Source organism: Pholcus phalangioides, unplaced genomic scaffold (genome assembly GCF_987345545.1).
Source record: "Pholcus phalangioides strain wild (caught in Gottingen) unplaced genomic scaffold, Ppha-v1.0 ptg000039l_1, whole genome shotgun sequence".
NCBI lineage: Eukaryota > Metazoa > Arthropoda > Arachnida > Araneae > Pholcidae > Pholcus > Pholcus phalangioides.
Window position 1 is genome coordinate 26,885,242 of NW_028301625.1, and position 13,993 is coordinate 26,899,234.

The following is a 13,993-nucleotide window of genomic DNA, read 5'->3' on the forward strand; positions in this document are numbered from 1 at the left end:
TACGAAGGTTTTTAACAGCTGGCTGATGCAAAGATGTATTTAGGAAAGAGAAAAAATTCAACTGCCTAGCGGGGAATCGAACCCACGTCCTCTCACTTTCCGAGTGAGAGCACTAGACTACAAATGCGAGAATATCTCGATGCTCGTGTGCACTGAATGGGACCGTACATGGACGGTCGGACCTAATTCAGGCAAAAGCTCACAATTGCCGACACTGCCACCAGATGATGTCAGATCCGAGGATAATGTCACATCCTCTCATCTCACAGTGACAGAACGTGGGTTCGATTCCCCGCAAGGCGGTTGAATTTTCGCTCTTTCCTAAATATATCTTCGCGCATCAGCCCAGTTGTTAAAAACCTTCGGGGGGGGGGGGGTTGACTGCATCTACGTTTTTTTCCGTGGAAGTTCTGAGGAAGAAGGGGAGAAAAATTCGTCTGGTGGCGCCAGCGTCGACGACCTTGAACTTGTACATTCCTCCCATAGAACGTGGTTGCACGTGCTCTCAGTTCAACAGACAATTTCGTGGCGACGTTTGTTTGCACCGAAACTAACGGGTGTTTTTGTTTATTTCAGGTGAAAAATGGGTGGAATTTATTTTTCCATTTTACAAGGAAACGGCATATTAAATGACGGTGAAGGTAAGTCATTTTTGACATCTAAATTCATAATATATAACGATTTTGCTTGTACAAAACAATTCACAAATGTTTTTCGGGTTTTCTCCCTTCACCGAATTTTTTCCCCAGACGTTTTTTTATCAAAGATTTGCATATTTACCTGACTTTCGCCACATTATATTTTCCCTGACCATTTTTCATTTCTTTGATTTCCCGGGTCGCTGGGAATCTGTTTCACTGAGACAAAATTTCTGAACCGGGGTGGTTGGAGTTCTCACTTTGGGTGAAATATTGTTTCAACGCCCCCACCGACCCCGAAAACTCGCTGCTGTGCTCCCCAGGTAGATGAAATGCATTAAAAATTGTGGTTTTATCTGCCAATTGCTCCATCTCATGCATCAAGGCTTTGAAGGCTTCTTAACCAAAAAAAATTTAAAGGGTTCTTGGAGAGATTTCAGAGGTCTGAATTGAGAAAACAATTGGTTTTTTTACATTGCTATAATTTTGCAATGGATCAATGGTATTCAATCTATTGGCGGGGGGGGGGGGTGATTTCCATGCAGCACTGAAGGTCAAGAACCCCTGTAATACATGCATAGTTTGAATTTCACAGACAAAGCATTTTTTCTAAATTTTTTCCCCTTACCACTTATTTGGTGCCCCTCCTATAGTGGTGCAGCCTTAGAGCCACCCCTGGTAATAGTTGTCATTAAAAATGCATTTACAGTGGATCCCACTTACAACGTTCGCACTTGGAATATTTTCCCACTTAGTAAGACTCATTTTCGTGATCCCAACTGTTGATAATGCAAATACAAAGGCCACAACAGGCAACGAGCCCGATGAGGTGGCTGAAAAACATGCCCATAAAAAATATAGGTGTCAAATATATCTAAACTCTATCAAAAATACAGTAACCCTATAAGAGCAACAAAAACCAATAATTATGATACGACATACTGCCCATAGAAAAAAAATTATGGTTGTCTTATTCTAAGTATGGATAGCTTCTTGATTTACCCCAATGTGTTTATCACATTTCTTTCTGAACTTTCTTTATTAAGTTAAAAATCATGACCCCAGGGGTAAGCTATTCCATTTATTTATTACCTTATTAGAGAAAAATTTCCTGCAACACACACCACAACCTGGAATCATCCCATATCAATCGATATTTGTGTCCACTTGTCAAAGCAGTTGATCAACAGTGTATTAATAACTCACTCCAAATCTAAAATTTTAAACACTCCAATCATATTCTCCCTCGGACTCCTGCATTCTTCTAATGTTAACATATTTTAAAAAATCAAGGCTTTTTTTCATAGCCTAAGCCCCGTGTGCCATCAAGTGAAGGGGTGAATGATCATATCAGGGAGCAAGTCAGTGAATGGATGCAGTGGCGGATTAAAGTCGGATGAGGCCCCAGGCACAAAAGAAAATATTGGGTCCCTTAAATTAGAAAAAAGTGTGAAGTTTGGTTTTTTTGGGGCCCTTTCCAAGTTGGGGCCCCGGGCGCCCGCCCTCCGTTAAATCCGCCTCTGGATGGGTGACAGTATGTGAACATATGAAAGACCAAGTGAATGTGGTCACTCATACAATCACTAACTTTATCACAAAAATGGTCACTTGATCATTCATTTTACCATAGTCACTCACAATTACTGATATGGTCACTGTCCTATTATCTTTTTTTATATTGCAGACACATACAAAGTATAAACAAATAGAATACACAATGAGACAATACACAAATAGAATACACAATGAGACAATACACAAATAGAATACACAATGAGACAATACACAAATAGAATACATAATGAGACAAAACACAAATACACACATGAAATTGAGTGCACTCACACAAATGGCATCTATGTGTCTCCAAGAGACAATTGTCCTTCTAGGAAGCTTGAAAGGCTATCTTCTCTGTTTACACAAGAGAGAAGAAAAAAAAAATGAAATAAAATAATTAAATAAAAAATAACAAAAATAATATAAGATCACTTTGGATACTGATGCGGTCACTCACACATTCATCTGGTCTCGTGTGGTCATTTGCTTACCCATTCAGTCACTCACACTCACTTAATCACTAATACAGTCACACACTTGGTAACTTATACAGTCACTCACTTGGTCATTCACTCACTCAATCATTCATACGGTCAATCATGCATTCACTTGGTCTCTCATAGTCACTCACCCAATCACTTGGTCACCAGGACTGGTTTTGGACATTTTTCCAGCGAATAATATTTTGATGATAAAAAATCGCTCCCCTTTAAGTTGGTATCTTCTGCACCTTCATAGTTCGCAGGATTTAATATCCGGCTCTGTTGGCCACTTTCTGTCACTCGTACAGTCAGGGCAGGTGAAATGAATTTTAAACTAATGTGAGAAACATTTCTGAAACATGAAAAATTTAGAATTGAATGATTAAAAATAATTGAAAAAAAAAATTCAAGCAGTATTTCCATTGGTACAGAAATATAAGAAGTAATTCTGGAATTGTTGGCAATTCAGAATTTACAAAAAATTCTCTAGAGTAGAGAATACTGTATTCATATATATTGTGTTTTTTTCTTTCTTAATAAACTATAATAATAATTGAAAAATTTATTGAAAATTCACAATTAATGAAAGTAATAATTACCAGAATTCATAAAAATTGAGAAGCGAAATAAAATAAATGAGCTTTTATTTAAAGAAAAAGCTATTTGGCACGACAGTGTGGCACCATCAAAAATAAACAAAAATATTCGCTGATGGCTTAAACTCGTTGTGTTAATGGGGCTCAGCCATGATGCGGAAATGTGTGCAGTGCTGTCTTAATTCTTTGGCCCACTCGGTTCTCACAAAAGTGAGAACAGGTTGAAATTTTCGAGAATTTGCCCGAACGGCCTCGGAAAAACCATTTTGCCTGAAGGCCCATGAAACTCTTAAGACAGCCCTGCATGTGAGACTGGCTGCATTGCTTGGTATAATGCAATTCGTTTACTGAGTGGTGCCTACATTCGGCACACTCGCGGATGTGTGTTCAGACCTTTACTTTACACACTTATATTCTATTATACTCTCTCACATTTGAATACCCATCAAGATTTTCCGTTTAAAACATTTCCCTGCTAAAAACATTTTTTTTTATGACAGGTTTCGGAAAAACGTTACAAGTGGGATCCACTGTAGGTAGTAGGCTTACTGTATCTAGATTTTGTTGAAGAGAGTTCGAAGTCTCTCTTCATATCATTCACCTAAGAAGAAGCAGGAATACTTCCTCCTTTTTTCCATAAAAGAAAAATTCTCTAGATAATTTGTATTGTGTTAATTCAGAAAATTATATTACTTATAATTGGTTACCCCAGAAGTGGAAATCGTCCACTTCGGGAAAGTGATTTCAAAGATATTTTTTTTCACTGAGGAGTAACATACTTGTTGGTATGCGTGTTGCAGGATTTGGGTCATGGTAAATTCAGCGAATTTTCTGTCTTTAAAAGTAGTTTCCCATTCCAATATGGCAAGGAAAAAATCTTTGTGAATCATGGCATCAGCGGGAGGGCAGAAGGTAGGTTTGTCCCCCCCCCATTCGCATACATACCTTTGGTGATTTCTCTTTTCCCATTTGACAAACCTGTACTATCCGCTTGTGCTTCACATGGTGATATTGTCCCTTCTTCCGGGAAACACTGTTAGACAAAAATATATTATTGTCTAACGAGTCGTCATACAGTAATTTTTTTATTGTGGCACATAGGTCATATAACATTCAAGTATCCAGTCTGCCTTGTAACATGGTTAGGATATTTAATATGCTTCACCTACTAAAACGAGCTGTTTGAAGCAATTTCTGACTATTTATAATAGAGAAACTTAAATAAGCGAAAATACACAAAATCTAATCCCACAACAATGTAAATTCAATAATTTTTTTTAATCTATACTTCAGTGATTTTTGCTTCAAAGCCACAATGGATGAATGAAAGTGCAGAATCTCGGTCTGTGAATCTATGGCAACATTCCAAGTGAGTACTAATTATTTTTCACCGCATTGGCCGATAATAGGCATATAACACTCTTCACTATTAATACTCAATTATCTAGAAAATGCTTGAAAAAAAAAGACTTCAATATATATTTTTTTCAAGGACTGCAATAGTGGCACAAGCTCAAAAGAGTTACTTTCTGAAAAAAATCAAAGTTTTAATTTGAATTGATTGCTAAAATATGTCATTAGCATAGATGTGGTCCAAATAATGGAGTTACAGTAAATCATGCCAGTACCGCACGATAATGAAGAACATTATTTTTAACTTGATGAATGTTAAATTTTTCTAAGTTATGCAACTATTGTAACCTGTGAATGTACACTGGTGTAAGAAATTAAGAGAATTTGCAGACTTGGTCGATTATCTCTAGAACTACTGTACTGATTTTAATGAAATTTGATACGTACATACATTGATATAATACAAAACAAATAACTATTCAATAATTGTAATACACACGCATGATCGTGCGTAACACTCATTGGAGTCGGAAGGTATGAAACAGCAGTTGCAGAATAAACAAAAAAATTGGTTAATAGGGGGTATGGTCCCCTCTTACAGATATACAAAAGGTCTCGCAGCGTGATTTCATACTTGAAATAAGGCAATTTATCATTTCCTGTGGTAATTGGTCCCACTCGTTCAGCAACGCTGTTTTCATTCCCTGGATGGTTCCCGGAAGGGGTTGCGAGTTGCAATTGCCCTCCCCAGAGCGTCCCAGACGTGCTCTATATGGTCAAGGTCTGGAGATCTGGCTGGCCAATCCATCCGGCGAATATCCTCACTCTCTAGAAAATCGTTGAACAGAAGAGTGGCTATGTGGCCTCACGTTATCGTCCATTAAAATGAACTCGGGGGCCAACTGCACCCCTGAAAAGGCGAACATAGGGCTCCAAGACCTCATCCCTATACCTCACACCAGTCACAGTGCCTCTTTCAAAGACATGGAGAGGTGTGCGGCCATCCAACATGATGCCTGCCCAGACCATTAAACCTCCTCCGCCATAATGGTTGATTTCGCGGACATTGGAGGGTAGGTAGCGGGTCCCTGGTTCTCTCCATATGAACGTAAGGCGAGAATCTGTGCTTAGGCTGAACTGGGACTCATCAGTGAAGAGAACAGTTACCCATTGATCCATACTCCAATCTCTATGCTCCCTGCACCATGATGAACGGATTCTCCTGTCCGTAGAAGTGAGCGGGACATAAACAGCAGGTCTTCTTGCAAACAACCCTCTCTCATGAAGTCTTTTGGAAACAGTCACCCTTGATACACGGGTTCCTGTGGCATTCCATCATGTAAACATTGGTCGTTACTCATTTTTACTGTTACAATTTGAAATTAACCGATTGCTGCAAAATAACACCAAGAAATTCGCAGAGGTGTGCTAGCGAACGAAATGCGTCTTAACTTACGAGTGCTTATACAGCCTGTTTCCCTACTGGCTCCGCCTACACACACGTGTACGCTTACGTATTTGACGTACAAGATTTGCATTTTTGTCTAGAAGCAGTGGTTTTACATTCAGTTCAGTTATTTTCATGAAATTCGATAAAATATGCAAATTCTCTCAATTTATTTCACCAGTGTATCATTTCAGAATTTAATATATGAATAATTGTTCAATCAACTAATGAATTCCAGACTGCTGTAAAGAATATACAGCGAGTAATATTTAGACACCAGTTAGCCTGAATTTTACTCGATAAATAATCCAGCCTAAAACTTTTAAAGTCATTGCTAATGTCTACAAGTTTTAAACATATCCTTAGACTAAAGAGAAACAATGTCATTCTCCACTGTTATACAAAGTACTGAAAACTGGTTACCAATCGGAGATGAAGTTCGGAAACAAATTTCACAATGTCTCTATGGGGAATACTTTCTGGGCGAGTGCTCTATTATTAAGCTACAGAGTACTGACATTTTCCTTCCTTATTAAAGTGAGAGGTTGGTGGTTCGATTCCCCACAGAGACATTCAGAAAGAAAATTCACAACCTCATCTCCGCTTGGTTACCAATCTTTCGTCCATAATCTTAATAATGAGCCTCTTCATTCTTATGAATATAATACATGCTTAAATATATCGGAGCATAGTTTTACAGAGAAAGGAAATTCATCTGGCTACTTTGTTTTTTTAGCTTCTCTATAACTAATTATGCTGTTTTCGGTAGGCTTACGTGCATCAACAAACTTAGATGCAGCAAATTTTCAAACTCTTATAAATTCAAAAAACAACTTTTTTTAATTTCGAGTAGATCTGCTAATAATATCAAATTATTGCTGATTGGCATTGAGAAAATTAATGTTGTGAATCTTCTCTGCCACCATTTGCACAACATCTACAGAAGTATTTTGTTTCAGGTACTCACCCCCCCCCCCCTCTCAATAATTTTAAGCCCTCCAATATTTCTAACCGCTTTATGCGCATTGCTATGATTAAACATTGGATTTAGGAAAATCATGTAAAATACACATAAAGATACAAAACTACTATTAAAAGAATAGAGTAAAATTTCTGTAGAAGATCTCAAAATTAACTTTTTTGTGAATTTTCAAAGTTTCTTCTTATAGAAAATCATTCCAAATCATAACAGCAGAGAGATAGACCTGAAAGGCAGGGGAATCAGTCAATGATGTCATTTCATTTAAAAAAATGTATATAATAGGCTATATGCAAAAACATTAGAATCAGCCGGCTGTCGTGACGTTGGCCATGCATATTATATGCATCTCTGCCCATGCATATTAAACGTCCTGTAATTTTTAATGTAAATAATTAAATTATTTTTAAAAAGATTCACACATACAAACAATACGTGGAGATAAGACTTCAAAGTCTGGAGGAGACACGGTGTCAATTCATATATACACATATACATTAGATCAGTTGACTCCTGCTTTGTCCTTGGGGGGGGGGGGCAATGCCCTCCTGTATCTCCGCCCATGCATAAAAAAAAAAAAAAAAATTAAGTTAAACTAAGTTAAAATTTTATGTAAATCTAAGGCAGTGGCTTCCAACCCATGTTCACATTCCCTTACTGTCTATCCACTCCCCCCCCCCCCATATCACACTAGGCCTTAAACACCAAGAACCTGTAAGCCTGAGGGCCCTGCCATAGAAATTGTTTCGCGATTCAAACAGGTTGGGAACCTCACTTTCATTGTTTTAATTTTCGCTGCAATTAGGTTTTTAGGGCGTTTTTTTAAAAATTAAATATAGTATTCAAAGCACCCCACCATTTTGTCTGAGTGTCTTAAAATTTCAATTTTTTTTTTACCTCGTTATTTAAATGGGGGGGGGGGGAAGGCTGGGTAGTTTACAGCGGAAAATATCTCCCCTAAACACATTAAAAAATCATAATTACCTCAAAAAAATTACTTGAATGAGGATTTAATAAGAATTTAGCAACACGTGAGCTAGATATACCTCCAACCGTATGCGAGGATATTTGATGTGAGATTTTTTGATGCCAAAAAAATATTTTTAAATAGCCAGGAATAGTGGTAAATTACATGGTATTCATATTTCACTACGTAAAACTTCGTAAATATGTGTAGGACAAACAGGGCTTTTTTTTACGATTTTGTCGTAACGTTGTCCTATTGTTGCTATCCACGTTTACGATAAAAACGGCAGTTTTTTTGCAATTTTTTTTCATATTCTTATACATTTATGACAGACTTTGACGAAATTTCTTTTTCATTGCCCTTTTTTCACATATTATACGTTTTAAAAGATAAGGGATGGAATTAAATAACACGTTTAAACAACGACTATTTTTTCCCTTAGTTTAATATTAATTATTCCCCTTGGTTGAAACGATATTCTACGATATTTTCTCTGACAGCAACACGCCGTAATTACTTACACAGGGAAAAATCAAGGTAATGCCTCAGGGGGCCTCGAGTTTCGGGGGGGAGGGCCCTATAAGCTTATTGGATGTAGAATGACATCGTTACCCGGTTGTGAATCTGCCCCCTGGGTCCCTCGCAACCAACAGTGTACGTCGTTGCTCTCAAGCTCCTCCTCCACGATAATGATTATCGATTGTGCTATTCGTTTTTTAATTCTTTCCGTTGCTAGTGTTCGATTTGTAGATCAATTATTTCTATCAAATTAAAAAATTAAAGACATCAATAAAAACGTTTCTGCGACCCTGGTGATACGCAAGGTGTTACGATTTTTTTGTATGTAGGTGGAGCTACAGAAAAAAATGGTTATCTTTGGTTGTTTTCTTTTCGTCGCCAAAGACATGATTTTCTCGCCAATTTCCTTTTAATTCGTTAAATCAAATATTTAAAACACTCAGCTCATTTTTATTGTATTTAATCAAAATCTTTGTCTTTTTTCGAATAGATATTCATTTCAGGGCCTGCTACTCAGTTTCGGGTCTTAGGTAAACAGGAATGCATGGCTCCCTTTCCAGTGCTTGTGTCCAGGGCCGTCTTAAATGCAACATTTGCCCCCGGGCCAAGTGATTTTTCTAAGGTCTACTAGGCAAATGTACATGCATACTCCTCGAAAATTGCAACTATATCTCGCTTTTGTGAGGCCCCGGACCGTGCCCGGTGAACCCATGCTTTAAGACAGCTGTGCATGTGCAAATGAGGGGCCTAAAATTGTCTTTTTTTTGCCCTTTTTCTCTCTTTTTGAAGTATTGCCAGAAATGGAATGGTTAGCACTTAGCTGTAGTCACTAAACAAAGATATCGCCAAGTCCACATAATTTTAAGTTTGTTTCACACGGGAAGACGTACGTAGATGATGCTTGCTTGCTTCTCCCTAAGGGCCATTCAAGTATTACGTCAGCAGATTTTTAGCCGTTTTTTTTACCCCCGTCAGCAAAATTTCGTCAGCAGCTTAAAATATTTCATGTTTTCAAAAAAGAGTGGTTGATGACGTAAGCAACCTTCAAACCCTCCTTCCCCCCCCCCCCCCCCGTAATCAAATCCGAAACCTCCGATGCTGACGTAATACTTGAATGGCCCCTAATGAGCTTGTACTGGAAAAGAGAGCCCTGATAAATACAGTCAATCCTGCTAATAACGTTCCTATTTGGTAAGTTTTCGCGCTTAGTAGGCCTACGCCTTATTTTCGTGGTCCCAATTCTTAAGTAATTCTCAATATTTCCCGTTTAAAGTGTTCTTCCGCCTACATCGTTTTTATGACGCTTTTTGAAAACGTTATAAGCGGGATTCACTATTTTCAACATCCACCAATAGAAATGAGGCTTTCTGGATCACGTGATATCTACCTTTTTCTTTGAAGGTCATACAAACCGTATCCAAGGTAACCAATATGACAACTTCCTGTGCATCTCATGATAGAAACAAATCTAGATTAAAAAAACATAGAAATGAATCGTTTTCTTTTATATTTCGATTTTTCTTTTTTTTTTGAAGTGCAAGTTATTGATCTGATTTTTTTTTTATAAAAATGCTTAACCCCTTCGCTTACAAGCGATTGGCAAGAAATACGGATGCTCAGTTTGACCAATCGGCGATAAATGTGCTAACCTTGTCCTAACTGCCCGTTAGAAAAGGAAAAGAGAAAAAGAAAAAAAACTCATTCGTTGAAAAGGTCAGGGTAGGCCTATACAAGAAACCAAGAGGGGAAAAAAATTATGGGGGTTGCATTAAAGCTTCGCGGTGATGAGGAGAGAGAAAAGACAACAGAAAACTTGTTTGTGAATTTATTAAACTGGGGCGTTTGGACGCAATATTACGTCCTTGAGTAAAGTGGTTAATTTAAAGCTGCGGAATTTCTTTAATCTACTTTATGGGTCCATAATTAATTTTAAAACATCCTAAACTATATGGATGGATGCAGTTAGATACTAATAGACGATGTGGGAACATTAATTTTTCATTTTCGTGCTTGAGAGGATATAAGTATAAAGGTGAAATCGGTATTATATTGCATGAGAATATATATATATATACAACTCAAAAATAGGTCCTGCTATTTTGTATTTAATTTTCTGGGTTTCGTATGTCTAAGCAAACTCAATATTCCGAAAATCGAGAATTCAATTCAATTTTTAAAATTATTGATGCGGCGGTAGATTCCACTAAATTTCTTCATTTCTACAGTAAAATCTGCAATTTTGACAGATTTCTGTGGGGATCATCCAGTGCCTTTCTCTCAAAGTTATGCTGATGGTGGTTATGATGTCTATTCAAAAAGCCTCATATGAAAGCAGCACCAAGAAGAAGAAAGTGGATAAAGTCAATAGAAAAAAGAAAAGAGCTATTTCAATAAGGTGGTCGTGAGAAGAGGGTAATTGTGAAACTTGTATATTTTGCAATGAACATTATATACTGTTCAAATCAAAAGAATGAATCCGGAGCCACATTTGTAGAGACTGGGCTCGTGAAGTAGGCTACGCTCGAATGCAGAGGAAAATGACTTTTATTGTGGTTTTTGCAATTAACATGAGAAAAATAACTACTTGAATTTTTTAGTAATTGGAAGTTGAATAGTCATAAAAGGAGATCTTATGTTTTTAAGTGAGGTGTATATAACTTTAAAGACTAATGTAAATTTTTCATTTTTTAAAATAAACTTCTTGATAAATAGGCCTACATTTTTTTCATGCATTTCAATGGACACCCTACGGGTGGGGTAAAATCATAATTAAGCATTTTTAACCAAAAATCGCTTGTATTCAGGTAGTTGAATTGGCTATCCATTGAAGCTGTATGACAAAGATTTGTGTTATTTTATTTTCATGTATCAGAATAATGTTGACTCAATCATTTATATATATATTCCTGTTTAGCCTAACTATTCCCCCCCCCCCATTTCAGTATTTATTTTTGATAATGTTACGTAATTACCACTTGATAATAGGGCCTACTGTAACTGATCCTAAAAGAATTATATATAAGCCTATGCAGAGGCCCTAAAAATTAATTTTTGCCCAAGGTGCAAACTTTCATGAACGGGCCCTGCCACAATTTTTCTATAAAATCCTTTGAAGCATAGTTACATAGCATTGAGTAAAAATAATGTATAATTACTATCGGCCGACTATCAAAATAAATTCTGAAGTATGAGCTGGCCTTTGCATTTTCATAAATACGGGGAAAGTGGCAATATTCGACAAAAAAGAGGTAAAAATACTGAAATATAAAAGATAATAAATTTTGTGGGTTCTGAAAATTTGCGGGTCCTGGTCACATGCCCTATTTGCCGCAGGCACTGTTTCATTTAGGAACATGGCATGTTGGCGCTATGGATGTGGAAGAGAAGAGTGCGAATTTTAATTTAAGTCTTTTTCGTCACAAACCAAAATATAAAGGCCTACTGTGGTTGAAAAAAAAAATTCATGCACAGGGGTACAACTACAAGAAAAAATGTTACTGTGCCGCCCAGGGCATATATCCATATTTATCCTCTGAAGATGACGCCCATAGTGTGGCGAAATGCATTAGATTTCATAATTTTATAGCGTGTTTGAATTTTCGTTGGCTTTTTTTGTGAAATTATTTATTTCCTGAACCTTAAATATATGATTTGAAAAAGATGTTTTAAAGGAAACAAGTGGAATTTTAACCATGAGGCTGCATGCAGTATTGGTAAACATAAACTGTGCAGAGGAAACATGATACACAGGTAAGAAATAAGTTATTGAACATATTTTGACTTGAAACAGTATCAAATTGTAACCATTACATGTTATGGGTGTAATTTTTATCATTCAATGTCATAAATGTATTGTTCTGCAGATTTTTTTCTTAGAGTACAGGCAGTGATGCATGTTGATATAAAACAATGTTCACATATATATTAGCAGTGAGAAGATTCCCTGTGAAGTAAGATAATTACAGCTATAATAAATATGGGAATCACAGATGACTGGATACCAAGCGAAGATAATTGGAAAAAAAAGTCACGTTCCTCTGTGGCGAATTGAACCACCAACCTCTCACTTTCCGGGCGCGTGCCCACTTTCGGGGTTTGTTTGCATTAAATATAATACGAGGTAGAAATGCGAAGCATGCTGCGCTTAGATTTGTTACTGCAGTGAGCATGGCTCAAAAATTTTTATCAAGTGCAGGGATGCAAGAGCTGCGGCAAACTGCGCCGAATCCCTGCACATTTGCGCCAATTCCTATTCGTGATGCGAGTGGTTTTGGAAGTGCAGGCAGGTTCTCTGATTCCGACAACTGGCGCGGATCCAGAGGGGTGCGATCGCCCCTTCCAAGAGCCGAATAATATGGGTAAAATTGGTCTGACCCGTAAAATACGGGACGATTGAACGAACCTTGACAAAATAGATCGCCCATCCCGACACATTGCCCTGAATCCGCGCCTGTCTGACAGTCGGTGCCGATCGGAGTGTGAAAATAAGTACTTCCGAAAATCTCCACGCAACGTACATGCCGTCTACTGGGTTTCCGCCCTCCCCCGTCCGGTAAACGGCTGGCTGTCGGAATCGAAAATCTTGCACTATGTCTACTCTCACACGATGGTTTCGACTCTCGTAAGCGCAACGTTCCCTGTAATTTTTTTATTTTACCAGTTCCGATCTTTTTTGTCTGTTCGCGGTATAAAAAATAATGCAATATGTAGAGAAATTGGCTCATATTCGTGCGCATTCTATTTGGACGGCGTTTTCTTCTGACGCCAATTGTTTGGCGCGATGATTTCTGTGGACACTAGCGTGCTCTCCAGTGGAGCAGTGTGCTCGATCGTTCACACCTCGCTCCGTTTAACGTTTTTCTAGGCTCATCTAATCTGAGCTCACCGTGTCGTAGCGGGGCCGGTACGGAACCGGATCAATAGTGTGTTTGGTAATTTTTAATGCGCAAGATGCATTTTTAGCCGGTGCGCCCGCAAAGCTTGTTTCTAAACATTTCGATGCCGAAGGAGCTCTGATACGACAAAAACATTGGCAGGGGTCTAGGCAGGCCTCAACTTGGCTGAGGCAGGTCTCCGAGCTGAACGCCCCCCACAGAAAACGTACTCTCATTTCGCATTGTAATCTTTCATTACCCTTTCAAGGATTGCCTCAGGTAAAGTCTGCCCCGAGAAGGCACGCAACGACCCTGGGTCTAGGGTAGCCAGACGACGCATTGAAAAAAAATTAAATTTTTGTGAGTTTTTTTTTATTGTGCTATATGTGGGATGGGGGTGCTAAAATTCTTGCTTTGGTTTTCAGCATGCATGTTTTGATGTAATACAAGTCAAATGATTTTTATTGTAATTTGAGTATTTCATGCTTTGGCAGTGACATACTTCAGAAAACTTTTAAATGAACTTTAATTTGTAAAGAAAATTTATTTGAATTATCTGTTCTAAAACCATTTTTGGGAAT

General features: G+C 37.8%; 1 long non-coding RNA gene across 2 annotated transcripts; it reads left to right on the plus strand.

Annotated features, from left to right (window-relative positions):
- Positions 1-469: 469 nt before the first annotated feature.
- LOC149065778 (uncharacterized) lies at positions 470-11,253 on the plus strand. 2 transcript variants are annotated; one of them, XR_016195630.1, is made up of 3 exons: positions 470-641; positions 4,567-4,642; positions 10,785-11,253. It is a non-coding gene; the product is annotated as an uncharacterized LOC149065778 (long non-coding RNA). The 2 variants fall into 2 exon arrangements; XR_016195631.1 differs by having other exon boundaries at positions 527-641; positions 10,764-11,201.
- The last annotated feature ends 2,740 nt before the right edge of the window (positions 11,254-13,993 follow it).